The following is an 11,977-nucleotide window of genomic DNA, read 5'->3' on the forward strand; positions in this document are numbered from 1 at the left end:
TTAACAACAAATATCATGATAAAAGTTGTCAATTGTCACTGATAAAAAGTGCGCTATGTTTAAAGTGAGTCAGGGATAACACAAGGTAAGCTTGATAAGTCTTGCGCTATAAGTAACATTCAACGTGCTACTTCTGCTAAAATACGTTGATGATTCGTGTCAAGTGATCATATATCAAACAATCGAAACTTGACCGAATGTGATGACAAACCTTAAAAACTAGTAAATCACAGAAGAATGTTTTAAAGCGGCGATGATCAGTCTAGTGCAGATAAAATGCATAAGCATACGCCTGGTATCTCTGATAATTCCATAAATTACATTAACCTTATTTCTCACAACTTTTTTGAATTTTCGGTACTTGATGTTGTTCGTAATCATTTTTATTTAGGTTTTTCAACTGTTTTGATTCAACCACCACCCTGATAAGTCGAATGAAGACGAAATGCGCAAGTGGTGTACCAAATCTTAAGCCTGGTAACTTTGATGTATTTTCTACAACAAATGGGTTGATAGCCGATGGAAGTTTCGTTCCCTCCGGGTAAAGATTGCGGTGACGTATTTTCTGTGTTTGCGATTCCTAATGCTTCTTTAAATTCGTCTTTACTTCCGCCTTCGAACAGTTTTGATTCGAGCGTAATTGATAAGCATCTTGTAGACTAAGCGATCGTTTTATGTACCAAATTGAAGGACTTGTATCTATGATGAAGCTTTTGAACCACTTGGTTGGTGCCTCTGTTGGTAAACGTTTCGCATGAGAGGCTATTACTAGTACAGTAGTTAGCTCTTTGTTTTAACATACAATATCGTTGATATGATCATTTTTGTAAATATACTGTTCATGACCTTCCTCCTTTTGTGTGAATTTTAGTCTTAACACAAAATAATTAACTATCGAGATGACTTCCTAAGACTGCCGATGGTCACAAAACCTGATATAAAAATAAACATAAACATGATTACGGAGTCAATGAGGTGAGAGTGAATAATTCATCAGAGATGTTTCCTTCCTTATTTTCACAATATTGAACCTAAGTGGCTGCTAAAAGCGAATCATTACTTCACTATTCCACTTTTTCTAATGATTGACTCAAACAAAATCATATTCTATTTTTGTTTCATATCTCGTAGCCAATGCCAATTTAAAATGAGAACACGATTTCAGTTGTTGATCGCGTAAAGTTATCATGATACTATAGTGCATTTGTATTACATTGATATCAAACGATACAACGTACAAAGCGTCAGTGGCTGTTCAATATTCAATTCTCCTTAGACTCATGTCGAAATCATATTTTATTTCTTTTTTAATCCAATTTCAAGCATATCTCAACTGCATAACGTCTGATGAAGTGTATTCCAGGAACTTTAAAAGGAATGCCGACAGTGTCAAAATACGTGCATGCATGACATAAGACCAATGACATGAATACAAGAGTTATTTCATTATGAGAGTTAACGTTCAGTTGGTGCTGAAAACCTGTTTTCCTGTTAACTTTTCCATAGCTAAATTTAATTAAGATAGAGTAAAAATACAATTTTCATTCCACTTAAGCTAAATAAATTCTTGCTTCCAAATGTTTTTAATGATTTCAGTCATATGATTAAATAAAGGCAATTGCATTAATGTTTGCTGTTCAAGTCTGAACTTTTTCATCAGACCACGCTAAAAAACAATGTGTCATATTACATATGTAAATGAAAATAGTTTAATTGTTGAAAATATAAGACATATAATTAATAAATGATTATGTAAAGTAGTCATGATGTTTTGTTAAGATGAAAACCATGCGAAAACTGATTTCTTGTTTTGCTAACTTATACATTCATCAAAGGAAACCAACAGAAATGGCTGTCGACGTACACATATTAACAATTTCGATTCTATTCTTTAATGAAATGTTTAAGAAACTAAACATATTGCAATGCATATGGTGTGTTTTAGTTTCAAAGAATTGAATAACATGTTTTCTTCAAATGAATGTATTAAGACCCGAGAAAAGTAAAGAAGAAAAAAAAACTCTCTAGATCTGTAATGACTGTATGTGCATAAAGAAAAATTGATGCAGCCTTGATAAAAAAAAATCTGAATTAATTTTCTGCTTTTGTAGTATAAACAAGATTACAGTATTTGAACCGTATTTGAAATATGAGCTGTATGAGCTTCATTAATTTTGATCAATTGTGATTTTAAGTAAATTCTAGTGTTAGCTGAACATTATTTGCATTTCAACTAAATTAAATGCCATACTTATGATGTTTCAGACAAAAGAGATTATTTGGTGCATAAACAAGGATACTTAAAGATATAACAAGATGGAACTACAACTGCTATGTGATATGGGTAATTTTGTTGCGATGTCAGACAAACACGGTCACACACATTTCTGTCTGTTTCATTCAAATGTTTTGTTGGAATTGATATTTTTGGTAACTGAATTTTAATAGAACCGATTTGTTTCCATCAGACAAGTGTACTTCATAGTCTTTTTTGTTATAGGTTCACTAATTTATTCTATTCCTCCGATGTTTTATATTTCTTTCAATTTTGAAAGATAATGATATATATGAACATTCGGGCAATATAAGTTGAGTTCTATTATTTGAAGGAAATAAACGGAAATTAGCTGAACATATTTTCACAAATTTAGCTTAAATACACGGTAAATAACCCAGGAGATGTGTGAATTCCAACATGTTTCTTAACCGTGCAAACAAAATTCCGTTCTGTAATATTAGTCACATGATGTGTTAGTGACCTAATACAATATATATGAGGTCAGTAAATTTCATATGGGGTGAGAGCGAATTTATCTTACCGAAAATTTTCACATGTGGTATTTACAGATCTTTAGACTAGGGCCACTCAAAGTGGTTAGGTCTTCAATACTTAGTTTTAACATGTTTAAGATCCTACTTTCAATTGTCTATACAAAAACAAATGCCAACATAACAACATGTTAGCTTTAAATTTGTTGTGTGAGTGCATTTCAATCGTTCATTATCAGTTTCTTCGTCAGTTTAAACCTTTCATATTTCATTTTTGTTTGAAAGGTCAGTAATTCCTTACTAACCCCATATGGTAACTAACCATATATTTGTTAGGACACCCTACATCAAATATATATAGTAACCACGTGTAGTCCATTAACCAATCATATCCCATACAGGTGTAATACCACCATTGATTTTTCCCTATTAGTCTTTGTTAAATTGGCACTTTTAAAAAAATCGTACAGTATTTACCTTTATTTCAACCAAAGAAATACTTTGCATGTGTAAAGTTCAATCCTTTCCAGTGATACAGTGAAAATTTCACACTACATTTCATTGCATATAAGAAAGTAACCACCGCCGAGGGTAGACAACCCAATTTTTACACTGTTATTTACTGGTTACCTGCTTTGGTAACCATGTAACCTTAACGTTCCAAAATATTTTATAAGACCATCAAATAAAAAAAGAATGACGCTTTCAGACACCCAACATACATATTTACGACTCAGAAAAATTTAAGTGCATTGAAATGCAAGGTTAATTTTCTACAACTGTCAAATTCAAGGGAATATTTTTTTAGGCCTACTTTCGTATGCAACCGGATGTGACGTACCATGATTTGGTGGTATTACACCTAAAGAACACCTAAATGTCAAATAAACTTAATGCAATTTTTTCCCCTCCAATTGCAAGTTATTTCAAGCATAACTGTCAAGTTTTGTCTCAGTCAGAACTATAGTTTCAGAGAAAATCACTATAATGTAAGGCCATATCCTACGGCAATTTCAGTCCAATTTCTTCGAAAAAATCCTAATTTTAGTGTATCATTATAAAATGCAGTGTTGACTAATATCTGATCATGAACTCATGATATATGCATTCAAACAATTAAATAGAATACAAAAGACAACTTTAAGATGATAAACAATTTTATTGCACCTTTTAGAGTTCATTTGAAGGTCTGTTTTGGTCTGTTTTGGTCCATTTTTTCTCCTTCCTTCCTTTTTCATCAAAACTTGATATCTTTTGTCTAAAAAATAAAAGAAATGTGATTATTTTCCCACAAAAATGAAATAAATGTAATGTTAAATCAATAATTAAAGTGTTTAAGCTGAAAGAACTGTCTCTATAAATGTTAACAGTCTACACGGAAGTTTCTATAAGCCCTTATGTGTAACTTGAGTTCTTGGTCTGTTCCCCTAGTGTGAGAAATAACGGTTCCCTTTCAGTCAATCATTTATTGCTACTGGTATCAAAGTCTTTTTATTTACTCGTAACAGTATATTTCTAATAGATTTACACAAAAAGTCCACTTTCTTGTATTTTACATTAGAAAATGGGGAGAAAGAGTAATAAAAAAATACCTCAAAATGTTTTTAAAAAGGGTTATGTCCCTTGGAATGCTGGTACAAAAAATAATTGGTAAGAATTATAAAGTTTAAGTATGTGAGACTGGATTCTGGTGTGTATAAATCCAGGACAAATAAGTGTTTAGATGAGTTATTGTCTGTGCAAAATGTAGACGGCACAATGGCAAATTGTAAACTTTTGCGGCCAAAACAAAAAAAAACCATGATGATAGTTGATACATACTTTAATGCTGAAGTGTCATCTGCAGACCAATTCACATATAAGATTTTTCAACAGAATGCTCTTCAGAACATGGTTAACACTGAAATAAAAAATTCACATGTTGTATAAACAAAACAAAAACTGTAAGGGTAATTTAAAATTTAACACAGTAATCTAAATACAGCTTTGTCTGTCCACCCATTTGACTAAGAAAACACCCGTAAACCCCCATTTCAAAGCAATTTTACCTCAAACGTACTTTCTGTGTCTAAATCCATTCCGAATAGTCCATGTTTACAATGTATGAACTGGGTTATTAATAACTTTTAAAAATGAAAGTACAATAGGGTCACGAGTGCACATTTAGTTTCCCTAAATAGGTGTAATACCACCATTGATTTTTCCCTATTAGTCTTTGTTAAATTGGCACTTTTAAAAAAATCGTACAGTATTTACCTTTATTTCAACCAAAGAAATACTTTGCATGTGTAAAGTTCAATCCTTTCCAGTGATACAGTGAAAATTTCACACTACATTTCATTGCATATAAGAAAGTAACCACCGCCGAGGGTAGACAACCCAATTTTTACACTGTTATTTACTGGTTACCTGCTTTGGTAACCATGTAACCTTAACGTTCCAAAATATTTTATAAGACCATCAAATAAAAAAAGAATGACGCTTTCAGACACCCAACATACATATTTACGACTCAGAAAAATTTAAGTGCATTGAAATGCAAGGTTAATTTTCTACAACTGTCAAATTCAAGGGAATATTTTTTTAGGCCTACTTTCGTATGCAACCGGATGTGACGTACCATGATTTGGTGGTATTACACCTACATCTATAGGGGGTAAGATAAGGTGCCTTTTTATCAAAGATGACAGCAGCGGTATACATATCTTCAGATATACTAGACCCATTTAGAATATAAAGATTGACATTTTTTTACGGTTGATGCATTTTTATTCAGGAAAAAGAAAAGAAAAAAATATGTGATCGGTCCTAAAACTGAACAAGTATCGCACGGATCAATGAAATTGATATATATGATAGTATATGTACATTTCGTTGTTAATCTTTCCTCCCTCCTTCACCATAAGATTGTATCATAAGTAACATCATGCAGTGCGAAACAGTACAGCCAATCTTTTTACGCATCAAGGAGCAACTATTGCTTATCATCAATCAATATGAGGCAGGCATTACCTGTGAATGGGGACGAAGTTTAAAAAAGAAACGGAAATACCGTAACGTTTCCGATTTTGGTTCTGTAGTTAGGGATTTTAGTTGTGACGTTATTTAATTTATGACGTCATATGCAATGTCAACAAAGAAACACTATCATCGGGTAACGTTTTTTTCATATCAAGGAAGTATTAAATATGAAATTGGAATTTCGTTCCTTCCTATTTTATACTAGACTGATAAATATATATTTTACTCAAAGTTTCATACAAACGAGACCGGGAAAAGGAAGTACATTGTAGATTTCTGCGCAGATGCGGGAATTCAAATCACGACATAAAAACGTTTGAACGATTTTGAGTTCATTAGAACAAGGAAAATTTTCCCGATTTTTTTTTCTACTGTTATTGGGGACGAAGTCCCCATACTAAACGGACCTTTCTTTCCTTTCTATGATAATACAGGGTGTATTAATGAACTCTAATTCAGTTTGATTGCGCGCAAATACACAAACACACTTTTTTTGTATTATATGTGGTGTTTCAAAACTTGTTAATCGTTTATCGTTTTTCGTCTTAAATTATTAGCCTGGTACCTGAATGTTGTTATTTTAGCCGTATTTGGCACAACTTTTTGGAATTTTGGATCCTCAATGCTCTTCAACTTTGTACTTGTTTGGCTTTATAAATATTTTGATATGAGCGTCACTGATGAGTCTTATGTAGACGAAACGCACGTCTGGCGTACTAAATTATAATCCTGGTACCTTTGATACTTAGTTATACGAAGTTGTATATGAATAAAACGAACATCATAACAAAATGATGTTTGTCGATGACATTGTTTCAAATGTTGTATAACACAAATGCTACCAAACTTTGGAAAACAAATTGTCAGAACTAAGAGGATTAATTTGACGTCATAATGACATCATTATAATGTTATGTATCTATGATTAGTTTATCTATTTGCATCTAAGCTTGTCAATTTTGTATTTCCAGATATCTTCATTATTCTTTCCATGAATGTTATTTATATTACTCAACTTAAATTTAAATCAAAATGTCATAGAATTTCAGAGTAAGTACTGGTTCTGATACATATTCCTTTAGAATGTATCTCGAAAGTGTCCATATTTTCTTATTGGTCAGACTTTTATACGATTATTACCAGTATTATCTAACCAATACATCTTTTTGGCATAATGTTGGTTTTTTTTCGACGGAGTTCTTATTAACATGTTTTATGATAAACAGTTAGAAGAAAATGTTGCATTCTTTTATTAAAGGACCATCAACGATAATTTGCGTGTCTTTTATATACTTCATTGTATTCTGATATTCATGCTTGATATTAATCTTTTGGTCGCAGTGTTTGAACAAATTTCCTAAGAAACATGTAGGTGGACGTGAACTTCTCAAAACAAATTAGTAGGTGTAGGAATGGCAAAACATACGAAAAAACAGTTCAACGTTTCATTACAACATCTTTTGCACTTCTAGATGCACAATAGTCAACGTCTTTAATTGGGCTCAATAGTGTATTCATTTGAGAACAGTTAACTTGATAATTTTTCCTTACACCTACCTAAATGATAGACGTAAAATCAATCATCCATTCAATTATCTATGTCAGTTTTCTGATTGAGTTATTACAGAAAATTGTCAATGACAGAATTAGTTATATAACTTGATTGTTTGACAAATACTTCTGCCCGATTTTTTTCTCTTCTTCTTTTTTTTAATATTTATCAAAATGTTTATACAAGTGATGAGCAACATTTTTTGAATTGCATTTTCTAAACATTGATTTTTTTAATTACACTTTCTATGACGAGTAAATCTGTAGATTTCCTGGATGAAATCCCCTTTTGCTCTGTGCTAATTTATATTGAGTATTTTTTTTAATAATAATTTTTAACCGAGGTGGTAAGGACAGCACATGTCGTCATTTATTATTAATATTGTTTAGCTGGATTGTCGTTTGTTTTTGTTGCACTTCAGTGTTTCTGTTGTTTCGTTGTTTTGCTCTAACAGTTGATGTGTTTTTTTCGGTTTAAGTTTGTAACCCGTGTTTGTTTTCTCTCAACGATTTATGACTTTTGAACGGCGGTATACTACTGTTGCCTTTATTTATTCTAGTATATATTGCTTTTTCTCTTCACCTCTATTGGCAAATATTTTACATCTTTTTCCTTTACATGAGTAATATTGTCATCTTTCCTTTTTTCATTTTTGTAAACATAAAGTTTTACATAAGTTTTAAAAAAATGGGACAGTCAAAGCATATTTTCCTTGCATACACAAATCGAGTCCAGTCATATCCTTGTAGTAGTGCACACGTCGGGAACATAAAAACCGGTAATTATGTCTATTGAAATAGCGTTAACATGTAGAATATATTTTCGAAATAAATGTCTTTTGTAATCATGTGTGGCTCTTTCAAATCATGACATTATTCACGAAATCATAAAAGTACTTTTTACCTTTTGTCGCATTTAGAGTGATTGTGTATAGGAGGAGACGCTTACTCTATCGACACTAACGGTCTTGCTACTTGTGGAGATCACGTGATTTCCTCAGTTTTTGTTTATTACCCTGATTTGTCTTCTGGATGGATTTATAAGAACTCGACATCGGTCTTAATTTTAACAATTACTATCTTCGTGCAATAGATAAATACACATTTTACACTTCTACCGTCCAACAAGTATTCCTAAAAGACAGAATTAGTCCTTTTTTGTTAAATAACAAAATAATGGTCATTGTAGATGGATATATTTTGTATTAAGTAAAAGCAAACCAAATTGTAAAAATTAACAAATTTTATTCATGAAACTTACAATATCAAAATGCTACACATAATGTTTGACAGCATATTTATCAAATTTTGAGGAAATGTTTTCCAAATGTCATTCTGCATTTCTTTGCGAACCAACCGCACTTCTTCTCTCAATTATCGGCTTGTTCCCTTATTCCTGAGAGGTAGACCTGATACAGTTTCTTCTCATAAAAAAAATGAAAAGAAGCTTGCAATTAGCCTTTTACGTTACGTTCAATAATACAGATGATGTCCTCTCACAGAATATTTAAAGTTGTATAACTATGTTGATCGCATCTTTCCCATTGTATTTTACATAAGGGATACTATCGATATTAAAGAGTCTGACGTACATCTCGGCTTGAATCTTTAAATTTACAAGGAGGGTCGGTAAAAAAGTAGTCTTGATGACAAAAAAGGTGGTTTCAATTTTCCAATTGTTAACTTAACATTTCTTTGTAGTAACATTCCAGCAGTAATTGCATATGGAGAAAAAATATTTCAGTTGATATGTTAATTAAAGGATAGCGTTTCCTGTAATAATTTCTTGATATAAATCAGAGAAGATATTGAATCAAGAGTTTAAAAGGCTAAATCTAAACCTGAAGTAATAATGTAGGTTTTACGACAGCCATCATGGTTTACCAATAACCACAAGTATATTTCATTTACCGTAGCCAAAGTCCTTCTTTTTCTCGATTGTTATATGATCAATTACAACTTATCAACGAGTTTTCCCTTGTCATGAGTAATATGATACGGTTGTTGCGAGTCAAGCAGGAACTGTCTTTGCACGAGAGAACTTGATTTTGCTGTAATTTTCAACGTTGTATTTGTAAAAATGTATGTATTACCGCTATCAGTAAAATAGAGACGAAAGATGCCAAAGGGAAATTCAAACCCATAAGGCGAAAACAACCCGACAATGCCAAGGCAAAATATGGATAGCGAGCAAAAAAACCCATTATACATAACACACCATAGTAAATTAAAGACTTAGCATACCCACATAACTAGGGAACACTCAAGTGCTCCGGAGGAGGAGAGCAAACCATTCTCCTCATTTTATAGGAGCCTGGTTTATCCTTTGCCATTGAAAGTCCTATTTCTACTTCAAACTTTCATATTCTTTCAAGTTTTAAAATAAGATAATTTACATGTACTTATGGTGGCTTTTTTTATCTGGTGATGGCTTCTGGTTAGACTAGCGACATTTATATAAAGTAAAATAACAAAAATACCAAACTCCAAGGAGAAGACAAAACGGCAAGTCCTTTATCAAAAGACTCAACAGCTCTTATCAAACGAATAGAAAACACAACTTTGGTACAGGCATTTCCTTATGGAGAAATTGGTGGATTAAACTGTGTTTCAAAGCTAGCTAAACATGTCACCTGTATTACAGTCACAAAGAATTCCTAGGTTACTATTGTAACCCGTCTGATCACTGAGTATGACTCATCAAACTAATTTGTCAAGAGTAACAAGATGGATGTCACTAGTGCATCATCATTTATTAACCCTTCTGGGGCACCTGAGCTCATCTTGGTTTTTTTTTTTATTCGTATTACTCAGATTTTGTTTTATTCATTACTGCTTTGTGAACTTCAAAGAAAATAAAGTTTTATGAATACTATTGAATTACATTAAATGGAGAAAAAAAATGATTTAGACATTTTTTTTAAATTGAAAAGTAAACTTATGTATTGATTCGTAATACAAGTAATGTTATTGCTGTCATTTGTCATTATTTGTCGAATACTTCTTAATCTAAATATTTACACAAATAAGTAAATTAAATAGAAAATACAAGTGCCTTGATACTTTTTCAATTCCCTTAGATTGACAACACCTTTTATCCTTGAATACATTTTTTACTGAATGAATGCTAACTACAATTAGTGTTTGAATAGGTTGGTTGTACATTTAAATAATATATCATAAAGATAATGGTATTACAATCTTAAACGACTCATACTACACGTTTTATAAAAATATATGATGAAAATGGATTTCAAATTGAGCCGATCATTATATAAATCACGACAACGCATTTAACTTTAACTGGTGAGCAATCATTATCACACAGTGTTGTGAAAATAAGAGTTTTGTAGCCTTAGATTTGATTTACAAAAATAAAACCATGCATAATTCATTTCATTTAATGGAGACAGTGCAGTAATAAGTTATTTATGTTGTGGAACAGGAGTCGACAGGTTTGTTGCGTACCAGAATACCAAATAAGTATACCATCCAATCAAATTAGCTGACATTCTCACTGTTGAAAGTAGAAAAAAAGACAAGTGTTTTTTAACATTTGTGAAGTGTTATCTTAGACACAATTGATTTCTTATGAGATACCTAGGTCAAATTACTGATTTACGGTCAGTTCAACTTTAATGTCAGACTTTCAAGTGCAAAAACGTGTTAATGTTAACTGACGAATGTATCATAAGGAGTGTACCCTTGGGATATGTTATTTCACCTTAAACAAATAAACACAAAACTCATCTGGTTTTTTTTTTTCATTTTCAATATTCGTGTCCAACTGAAATGTATGTCTGGAGCAATAATAAGCGCATCGAGCGTTCACCTCATACAGACTCAATTAAACACATCAACGGTACAATTAGTATAACAATTGCAATCGTACCATTAAAATCACAATATAAAAGACACAAAAGTAAGAGTTACCTCTGTTTATTGATATTTTACACAATGTAAGTTGGTTTTTACACAGTTTGGGGCGTCTCAAACGTTTTTCATTCGATCACGGCAAATATTTTCGCTATTAATGTAATGACGACAATTTTTTTTTTTAAATAAACAGCAACTGTCGAACACGTTTCACATTAACAAAACACATGTCATCTCAGATTGTCTTACTCTTTTTTTGTGGGTTACACCACGAAAGTTTATGTCTATGCTACTTTCATGATAGACCAATCTCAACCAGCTGACTACCACTAACACCGGCTTATCGAGGTCAAATGACTGAGTGTATGTGTTCCAAATATTTACTTAACATCAAATTCAATGGAAGTTCACATGACTATCAAAGGAAGATATAATTCATCTAGAGGAATTTCTGAGAAGGCAGTTAAAACTTTATAGACTGCATCAATGAGGAGATGCAATCCGCAATGTATAAGACAAATTACAAATATCTGAAAAATGTATAGAACAAATTACAGATGTCTGCAATGTATAGAACAAATTACAGATATCCACTATGTATAGACCAAATTACAGACCTCAATATACAGAACAAATTACAGATGTCCATAACGTATAGAACAAATTACAGATGTCTGCAATGTATAGAACAAATTACAGATATCCACTATGTATAAACCAAATTACAGACCTCAATATACAGAACAAATTACAGTTATCC

The 11,977-nt window shown here is 31.9% G+C and overlaps 1 long non-coding RNA gene across 3 annotated transcripts; it reads right to left on the reverse strand.

Moving 5' to 3' along the window:
- Positions 1 to 3,908: 3,908 nt before the first annotated feature.
- LOC139514973 (uncharacterized) lies at positions 3,909 to 5,172 on the reverse strand. Of its 3 annotated transcripts, none has more exons than XR_011662778.1 (3): positions 5,026 to 5,172; positions 4,591 to 4,669; positions 3,909 to 4,027 (listed from the first exon to the last, which is right to left on the reverse strand). It is a non-coding gene; the product is annotated as an uncharacterized lncRNA (long non-coding RNA). The 3 variants fall into 3 exon arrangements; XR_011662779.1 differs by lacking the exon at positions 5,026 to 5,172 and adding an exon at positions 4,818 to 4,960; XR_011662777.1 differs by lacking the exon at positions 5,026 to 5,172 and having other exon boundaries at positions 4,591 to 4,811.
- Positions 5,173 to 11,977: the final 6,805 nt, after the last annotated feature.

The sequence above is a fragment of the Mytilus edulis genome, chromosome 3 (genome assembly GCF_963676685.1).
Source record: "Mytilus edulis chromosome 3, xbMytEdul2.2, whole genome shotgun sequence".
NCBI classification, from domain to species: Eukaryota; Metazoa; Mollusca; class Bivalvia; order Mytilida; family Mytilidae; genus Mytilus; species Mytilus edulis.